The sequence below is a fragment of the Polypterus senegalus genome, chromosome 17, assembly GCF_016835505.1.
Source record: "Polypterus senegalus isolate Bchr_013 chromosome 17, ASM1683550v1, whole genome shotgun sequence".
In the NCBI taxonomy this organism is placed as follows: Eukaryota; Metazoa; Chordata; class Cladistia; order Polypteriformes; family Polypteridae; genus Polypterus; species Polypterus senegalus.
The window spans coordinates 21,416,240-21,426,538 of NC_053170.1; positions in this window are offsets into that span (position 1 = coordinate 21,416,240).

The following is a 10,299-nucleotide window of genomic DNA, read 5'->3' on the forward strand; positions in this document are numbered from 1 at the left end:
TAGTGCCTTTCATATCTATCTATCTATTGTGATGGATGGCCGACCGTTTATCCCGGCCAATACCCCCAAGCCGCCAGGTGGAGCCCTCCTTGCAGTATGGAGGTCCCCAGAAGACCAGCAGGGCATCATGGACATTGTAGTTTTTATACGCAGCCCTGCTGGATGCCATGGGGGCCAATAGGGGACGCTGCAGGGAAGAACAACAGATATTTTCCCTATGCCCCGGAAGCACACATGGACAAGGGGAATGACAGGCTTCCGGGGTGAAGAAAAGGACTTTTTACCTGACCCGGAAGTGATTGAGATCACATGGACTGGGGATTGGGAACACTTCTGGGTCAGGATATATAAAAGGACTACGGGAGCTCCCAGACGGCGAGCTGAGCTGGGTGGAAGGGTGGCAACGCGTCTGGGAGTGGAGGAATTGTTTATTAGTGATTATTTGTGATTTGAATGAGTATAGTGGAGAAGAGGGTGTTTTGTACACTGTGGCATTTGAATAAAGTCAATTTGTGGACTTTTACCTGGTGTCTGGAGTCGTGGACAGGAGTTCAAGGGAGCGAGAGCGCCCCCTATCTGTCACACTATCTATCTATCTACTTGTACTTGTCATTCCACCTGAAGGCCAGCTGCCCACGTCTGGTCCACCAGATAAGTGTTCAAGGAGCATAATGGAACTGAGCGGACATGTCTGGGAATGGCTGTCCCTGCTCTGCTCCAGTTTCAGACACGGGTTAAAGTGCAGGAGACGCACTGTGGAAACCTGAAGGCCTCTTCATTTACTGCTGATATTCACAAACTGAAGGCATCAGCCATAACCACAAGCTCAGGTTGCATGGCCACTGAAGTGACTCTGCTCATGACAAGCAATATGAGGTCACCTATTTAAAGGGGATGCCTCAGGCAGTTGATAGCATGTGGCCTCACACGGGGGGCTCCTGGCAGGTCTGCACAGCACTTCAGAACTGAAGAAGGAGCTGAAGCAGGAGGAGGAGGAGGAGGATGAAGAAGACTGGCAGCATTTCAGCTGGAGTTGGGCTCTGCGGTGTGCTGCTGGGTGACTCAGTGCTATGCAGGCGTTCTGCAGGCTCCTTTTCCCACACGTTGCACTTTGAGGTGGTCCTGCTAACCTCTTTTGTTTCCAGCCTGCTTGTTTGCCAGTTAGCAAGTGCCGGTGATGACATCAGAAGCTGTAGTCCTTCCACATGCCTTGTTGCATTAAAGAGGATTTGTCATTACGTCTTGTCTGCTCCTATTTTTTGATGTATTTATTTATTTTCTACGCAGAATAAGTTTAAGTAAGCTTCAGGTTATTATGAATTCCACCCAGAGAAGCGACATTTACAGTATGTTGGGTCATCCCTGGATGCACAAAAGAAATTGTCATGAGACGACGGGCTAAAAAAAGTAAAGTGCCAAGGCTGGCTGTCCTGCTAGAGGTGAAAGGCGCTATATTCAAAGCTTGTCTGTTTTCTAGAAAATGGACAGACGGTGGGGGTGGACATCACTAAACATTTGGTGGGCTGAATGGCTCCATTCTGTCATCCTAATCAGTTAGCCTCGCTATGGCGGCTACCCGTCCTGTTTGTTTCTGTCCTTTTTTCATTTGTGCTCAGATTTTTTTTTTCTCATTGACCGTTTCTGCGGTCATTTAATTCATTCACGATATTTGCATCTCTTTAAGTATTCATTTTTTATTTTTATTCGCTTGAGAATGTTCTGGCACACTGTCTGTGTCATTCTGTTTATCGGTTGCTCTGTTGTTGCTGGCGGTGACACCATGGGCTATGAGCAAAGAGACATTAGGGGGTCATGGGGTATATAGCACCTTGAGAATGTCTTCAGACCCCTTCACTTGGTAGCCATTTTGTTAAGTCGCAGCTGTCACACACATGCGATTAGGAGGGAGCTGAATGGACCAAGTGGTGGTGATTACCCACCAGGCCAGAGGGTGGCAGAGTGCGCTAAACGTACTTCTGTTGTCTCTGTGGGCCAAATCCGGGAAAATCAGCCTAATTCAACATCAACGGCGTCACTTCCGGTTCCGGGACACAGACTGATGTGATTTCTGGTTTCCGGCTCCCAGACTGACGTCACTTCCGGTTTTGGCTTTTAAAGCCACCATCTTTTCACTACTCAAGCAGTTCAGTTTTGAAACTCAAACAGAGCACTTCATTGCTTATTTCAATACCCTTCTGCAGCCAGCGACAATATAAGGGTGGCTGCCCCCAAACCTTTTTCATGTCTTTTCATGTCTTCTATCACATACTGTAGCCTTTTGCTAAAATCACTTCAGTTCCTTTGTTTTTCCCCCTCATCACGCAAAACTCAACGCCCAGAATGACAAGGCCAAAGCAGGATTGTAGAGATGTTACTAAATTGCTTAAAAATGAACAACCGAAATCTCCCCGTGACGCAGTCTCTCAGACCCTTCGCTCAGTACTTCGGGGAAGCCCCTTTGTACACTTGGATGTGGGGATTTTTCTGCCGTTCTTCTCTTTTCTGTGGACCCTCTCAAGATCTGTCGGGTTTTATGGAGACCCTCGATGGACAGCGAAACACTGGCTGGCCAACTCAAGGACATTCCCATTCATTGTCCCTAAGACCGCCGCGTGTCATCTCTGCGTCGTGATGTCAGTGTGGACGCCTTTGGCCCAGTAGGAGGTCCAGAGTGCATTCTGAAATGATGGACAGAGAGGGGTTTCACAGCCCCTCAGCTAAGAAATATTGGTAGAATTAATTAGAGACAGGATGAATAACGGCTTGTCTGATAAGAATCGTAATCAATGTAAGAGATGTCTATGGCTCAGGGCTGAGTCAGCATGTGTGCTGTATAATACATCTTGATTCTGCTTCCTGTCCTGAGACTCCAAGTGCCTTCTTTGGCACTGAGGGTGCCAGTGCTGCTTAGTCTGCTTCAACACTTCCCCTCGACCCTGACGGGTGTCCCACTGCCTGACGCTGCCACCACCAGGCTTCACACTTGGAATTCAATTGCGTAGGTGATGAGCGCCGCCTCGTCTCCTTCAGACGTGACACACAGAGTTGACACCAAACAGTCCAATGTTGGTTTTCTCAGACGTCAGCATCTTGTTTCTTCCAGCCTGAGACTCCTTTAGGTGCCTTTCTGCAGTCTTCGGGTGGGCTTTCTTGTGGCGTAATGCTGAGAATTAGCAGAGTGTTGCATTGGTGGTCTCTCTCCTGGTTCTTTATTTCTTCCATCTCCACACAGAGCTCAGTAAGAGTGACCACTGTGCTCCTGGTCATCTGTCTCACCACGGCTCTTCTGCCCCCATTTCTCTCTAGTAGGAGTCACGGTTGTTCTATTTCACAATTATGGAGGCCACTGTGCTTTTGGGACCCTTTAATGCTTCAGATTGTTTTTTTTTTGTAGTCTTCCCCAGAGCTGGGTCTCGATACAATCCTGTCTACAGGTGGACCCCATAGCTTGGTGTCTGATCAATGGCGGGCCCTTCTATGGACAGCTCTGTGTGTGTGTGTGTGTGTCTGTCCTAATCAGTACAATCAACTGAACTGACCACAGGTGGGACCCCCCAAAGGAGACGTAGAAACATCTCAGTGACGATCAGTAGAATGGAATGACTTGAGCCAGATTTCAAGTGTCATCGCAGAGGGTCTGAACACTCGAGTTAATGTAATAGATCTGCTTTGTAACATGTATGAAAATTCCTTAACTCCTACTTTCTCTTTGTCTTCCTTGGGTGTTGAGTGTCACTTGATGAAAGAAATAAATTTATCTAAAGGATTTTAGCACAAGGCTGCCACATCACCAAATGTGAAAAATCGGGAGTGCTCTCCGGAAGACTTTCTCGTATACTCAGATATGGGAGAGGATACCTGAGGAGAAAACCGCAAGACAATGATTATCAAAATCTCGACCTTGAATTGTTGGACGATTACAGTACTTTCCCTATGAGAAAGTACATCGGACTCAGAGAGGTCTGAAACGTTGAGATTCATCAAAATCTCAACATCAAATTTATGGATGATTGCAATACCTTCCCTATACTCCGTATACAAGAAAGTTAGGGAGGTCTAAAACATTGAAATTCATCTCGGCATCAGCATTTTCCCTACAAGAAAGTAAATCAAACTCAGGGAGGTCTAAAATATCGATATTCATCAAATTTATAGATAATTACAGTACTTTCCCTATACTACGTATACGAGAAAGTCAGGGAGGTGTAAAACATTGAGATTAATCAAAATCCCAACATTGAATTTTTGGATGATTACAGCACTTTCCTTACGAGAGAGTAACTTGAACTCAGGGAGGTCTTAAACGTCGAGATTTATGAAATTCTCAACATCAGATTTATGTATGATTACAATACCTTCCCTATACTCTGTATACAAGAAAGTGAGGCAGGTCTAAGACATCGAGGTTCATCAAAATCTCAACATTGAATATTTGGAGGATTCCAAAACTTTCCCTATACTTCGTATACACGAAAGTCAAGGAGGTCTAAAACGCCGAAATTCATCAAATTCTTAACACTGAATTTTTCGATGATTGCAATACTTTCCCTACAAGAAAGTAACTTGGTCTCAGGGAGACCTAAAATGTTGAGGTTCATCAATATCCATCCATCCATTTTCTAACCCGCTGAATCTGAATACAGGGTCACGGGGGTCTGCTGGAGCCAATCCCAGCCAACACAGGGCACAAGGCAGGAACCAATCCGGGGCAGGGTGCCAACCCACCACAGGACACACACAAACACACCAAGCACACAATAGAGCCAATTTAGAATCGCCAATCCACCTAACCTGTATGTCTTTGGATTGTGGGAGGAAACCGGAGCGCCCGGAGGAAACCCACGCAGACACGGGGAGAACATGCAAACTCCACGCAGGGAGGACCCGGGAAGTGAACCCGGGTCTCCTAACTGCGAGGCAGCAGCGCTACCAGTGTGCCGCCCTTCATCAATATCTTGAGATCAAATTTATGGACGATTCCAATACTTTCCCTAAACTTCATATACGAGAAAGTAAAAAGTGAAGGAGTCTGAAGACGTGCTGAATCTCCTGTAAAGGTCACTTGATTGTCCAAGGTTGCGGATATCTCATTGAAAAACAGCACAAACTTTACTCTTTTTGTTGAGTTTGAGTTTGGGTTGCCTTTTGAGTTTTGTCACGAGGTCTTCTTTGTTTGCCATGTCAACCGTTTCTGGCTTCAACGCCTGGCACAACACCATCACGTACAAATAATAAAATGTATTGAATTTATTTTGAAATCAGCGACCACCACGTAACGCACTATGGCCAGTGTAATTTACCTTTTTCCATTACAGGGTCTCAAGTGGTTCGGGGGGTTTGGCTTCAGAAACTAACCCCAGCTAGGATGCCAGGCCATCACAGGGCACACTCCCTCACAGAAGGCTGTCGGTCTAACTAGGATGTCTTTGGAATGTGGCAGGGAAACCCACCGGGACAAAGCGACAAAGTGCAGACTCTATCTAGACAGTGGCCAGACCGTAGGGGTTAAACTCCAATCCCTGGAGCCATGAAACAGCCGCCAACGCGCCCCATTAAATAACTGCAACACTCCAAACGTAATTAATTTAAAGTGATTAAGAGGCATCCAAAGGGGCATCCCTTTGGGCATAAATGTGCTGCACAGTTGGGGGGAAAAGCAGGGCCTCCTTTTTGTATGTAATGTTACTTTTGGGATAAGCTTAGCAAATTTCCTAAATTCACTCCTTATTTTTTTATTTTTGAAATCTTTTATACTCATCCAGGGTTGCAGAAAGTCAGATCCAATCCCGAAAGCGCTGGGCACAAAGCAAAAACCAACCCTGGCTGTAATGCCAGGGCACAGAAGAAAAACAAAGCTGTAATCCATCCGTCTTGCAAATCTGCTTTTCCTTGCCAGTATTGCAAGGAGGAACAGCCAATCACAATGGGCCGAAATGTATGTTAAGAACCAATCAGGTTGCTCCATGATATTAACCAATGAGACACACAAACACACCCACCGGTTAACCTAAAAAAAAATGCCATTAGGATGTGGGAGGACAACCAAGTGGCACACTGACTCACTCACTGATACCACACCAGTTTGGAGTTGGCGGTCCGCCTGACCTGCGTGTCTTTGTTATGTGGGAGATAAACCAGATGACCCAGATGGTATAGGGAGAACATGTGAACACCATAAAGACCCCCCGAACAGGCCCACCTAGGGCAGTAGGGTATGGCAGGAATGCAACGTGGCAGCACTGCAAACAGGAGTCCCATTATATGACTGGGCACCAGAACACAAATGGCTGGAGCCTTTCATTGTCACTGCTATAGTGCCTGATGTGCCACATTTTTGAGCCCCCCACATTTCCCCCCAATCTTGTATTTTCTCTCTTTTTTCAGCCTCTTAAGATATGTTGATGGCACAGCGCTTAGCACTGCCAGCTCACAGCCACAGGGAGCTTGGTTCATATACCAGTCCAAGGCCCAGCAATGAACTTAACTCTCGTTCTTTTTGGACAACGAAAGAAAGTTGAGACCCTGGAAGACATGGAAGGTCCATGGAGACACAATGAGAGATTCAATTCCGAGTCTGATTCCTGAGTACATTCAGATGGATGGCAACCTGAGGTCTTTATTTCCAGATGCCACCTTTACCCGGGCTATTTCGTACAGAGTCTTACCAGGATAGTCAAGTCACCCTATAAGAGGCAGACCCTCAAGCCTGGACGCCTCCGCCACTTCTTCCATGGGTCTGCCATGACGGATGGCAGCACTTCTGGCGTGTTTTTCAAATGTGTGATCCGCTCTGCAGAGATTCGGAGAATCTAGGGTTTCTCTCAGTGGGAAGTCTTGGCAGGGGCCTCGGCGTCTGAAGCGTGGTGGAAAGTGAACTCCACGTCACCGCTGACATTCTGTGCTCCATATGATGTGCGGGAGGCTGAAGTCACACCATCGGAGCGCTTTTTGGTGGAAGTTCCCTTTGGCTCATCCTTATTCAGATGTCTGCTTCACAGCTATCCATCTGCCCATGGATGGTCTGACCCCGGTCATGGCTGATCGAGAAATCAGAGTCTTTTAATAAAGCACACAGTCAATGTGGGGGCTCGGGAAGTTGCAGATCCCTGAGGTTTGCGGCAGGAGGTCCCAAATTGTCTGGAGAGGATTAAGCCGGGGTCACTTGAGGGAGCAGAAGACATTTTGCTTCAGAGTTTTTAGGTGCGTCACTCTTTAGGTCAGCCCCCCAGATATCATGGAAGAGATTCACGCAAGGAAGGGAAGCGGCAAGCTGGCAATTATGCCAAAAAATTGATAATGAGGGGGCAAAATCAGAGATCAGCTGAAGGTGGGTTTTATACTCACATTAGGGCTGCTATATGAGGTGCCCCCCTGGTGGTCCCCACGCCCATGAATTCCTAACTGTCACAGGGCCAGATGTGCCTTTCACGACTGGGGACCACCCATTAAAGAAATGTGCAATAGATGCACTGCAGAGGCGACACCCACAGGGCTTCTTCCTAAAATGACCCCCCTCCCCCCCAATTCCTCCAGTCTGTGCATTTTAAACCAGTGGCGGGGTTTCAGTAAAAGAGGGAGGGCAAACGAGACAAAACAAAAGGCTTTAAGAGGTTAAAAGTCCTGTCATCCATTCAGAGGCACGAGGTAACTGTAGCTTAATCATTCGTTTACATGATGTAATGAGTGCTGCGACAGTGGAGACAGATGATACGTAGACCACCATGCTGTCTGTCGGACCAGATGAATGAGAGGTCAAAATCACTCTCTTTGTGAGGCGTTGGATTGGTTGAGAAATGTGACGTTCAGTGAGCCACCCACTTTTAAGCAAGGTTCTCTCATGAGACGTATAGCCTCAGTGAGACTATCCACAAGGTGAAAGGGGTGTGAGGCCCCCAAAAAGAAAAACTTAAATGTCCCCCCAATAAAAAAAAAAAAAAAACCCACAAGAGGAGGGATGGCCATAACCCCGCTGTCAAGGGCTGTGTCACAAGGTCCAGTTTAAAACTATTTATAGATTTACCTTCCTTAATTTAAATGAACTTAACTGATTGATATGAGGGGGTTCAGTGCAAGGTGCCTGTAAAAAAAGGCTGCTAGTGGCAAGAAGGTGCATTCTGGGTAAACACAAACTCAAGCGGGGGTCCGGGTGGCTGGCTGGAGAGAGTGGATGGGCCATTGTCTTGGTGTCGTCTCACAGCTGTGGTGAAAGAGTGTGAAGGGGAGGGAAAGAAACCCGAGAGTGAATTGAGGGTCCGGAGAGTTACTTGTATGGAGGTGAGGAGAGTTACCAGAGCGGAAGAGCCACTCCAGCGTTTGCACGTCTTTTATTAGAAAAATCTTCCCGCTCAATCATGAGGGTGGTGATGTGTGTTCTTATTGGTGGGGTCTGGGAAAGCGTCGGCTGGGATTGGTCGGAGAAACCCTCTAGAGTGTGTCTTTCATCATTTGTCTTGCAGGTGGAAGTCGGGTGGTTTTCATTTTCCAGGAAAGTTTTCTTTTCCAAGAACTGCTTTCTTTGTTTCACTTCACGCAACGGCTCCTCGACTGAGGCCATGTTCTCTTGTCAATCATACGTTGAATCGACATGCAGAGGCGCACACGGGACCGCCTGGTTACAAACTGCTGGAGGGTCCACACGCCCTGCATTCACCCGCCCCCTCCCCCCACCGGACACCTTAGTTTCCGGCCAGTTAACGCACCCGTTTGCAGGTATGAGTTTCAGAGTCAGAACTCAATGACGGGAGTCGAAGACTTTTTGAAAGTCAAAGTACGTCATGTAATACGGTAGCCGGCCGGACAAAAACCGACAAGATCATACATAGCGCAGGGCACACTAAGGAGGCTCGAGCCGTTTTCTACTGGCTCACCGTCCCTTTCACTCCTGATGACCTGGAGTGCCGACGGAGTAATAAAACCTTTCACAGCGCAGAACATTCTCGCCCCGACGTCATTAACGCCAAGTCCTGTGACACGTGCTGCGTGTGAGCTCGCTTATCGCCGAAATTAAGAAATGGACGACCCTCTGTGATGTGCGCTAGTAGATGGACTTCAGAGCAAGAATTGCTGTGCCTTTACGAACGTATCATTGAGGCTTGTATGTGCTGATTTCTTCTTATTTACTCTTTTGAATTTTCAAGACTTTGCAATGCAGATGACAGAATGAAACGAGCTGTTGAAATGACATGTGACATTGGGATCAGGAGTGTGACATTTGATTTAGAGTTGTTAATTCTGGCCACTTTGGCAAGGATACAAATGATTAAAAACACAGGAGAAGTGCGGCTGCTTTGCCTTCCACAGATGAATGAGGGTCTCTGTTCACTACAGTCTGGGGGTCCTGCAATATTCCTCTGTTTCCTCTTTTCTTTAACCTTTTATACACTAAACTGTTACACTTAGAGATTTCTAGTTGGATTGCAAACTACTGACGGCAGCCATCTGCTCAACCCCAAACTCGATATGCAGGTTAGAAAATGAAAGAATGAAATGATAAGTACTTAAACGAAAGAAACAGCTAGATGACACTCAATTGAACTGGCATGAGAGAGTGCTGGGATATACGTGTGGATGGGGGAGTTGGGGGGGGTGGTATGCATTCTATGGTGGTCTTGTGTGTGTCCAGAGCAGATGTTTTACTTGTATTGGTGCTTACATAAACTGCAAGTCTTCATGATTTGGTAGTGGATGAATGAACAAATGAAGGGATTAAAAAATGGAATGTGATAGATAAATAGATACTTACATAGATAGATACATAGATCGATAGATAGATATGAAAGACACTATATAATCAATAGATAGATATGAAAGGTACTATACAGTATAATAGATAGATACATAGATAGATATGAAAGGTACTATACAGTATAATAGATAGATAGTTAGATATGAAAGGCACTATATAATAGATAGATATGAAAGGCACTATATAATAGATACATAGATAGATAGATATGAAAGGCACTATATAATAGATAAATAGATAGATAGATATGAAAGGCACTATACAGTATAATAGATAGATAGATAGATAGATATGAAAGTCACTATGCAGTATAATAGATAGATATATAGATAGATATGAAAGGCACTATATAATAGATAGATAGATAGATATGAAAGGCACTATATAATAGATAGATAGATAGATATGAAAGGCACTATATGCTAGATAGATAGATGTGAAAGGCACTATATGATAGATAGATAGATAGATATGAAAGGCACTATATAATAGATAGATAGATAGATAGATAGATAGATGTGAAAGGCACTATACAGTATAACAGATAGATAGAT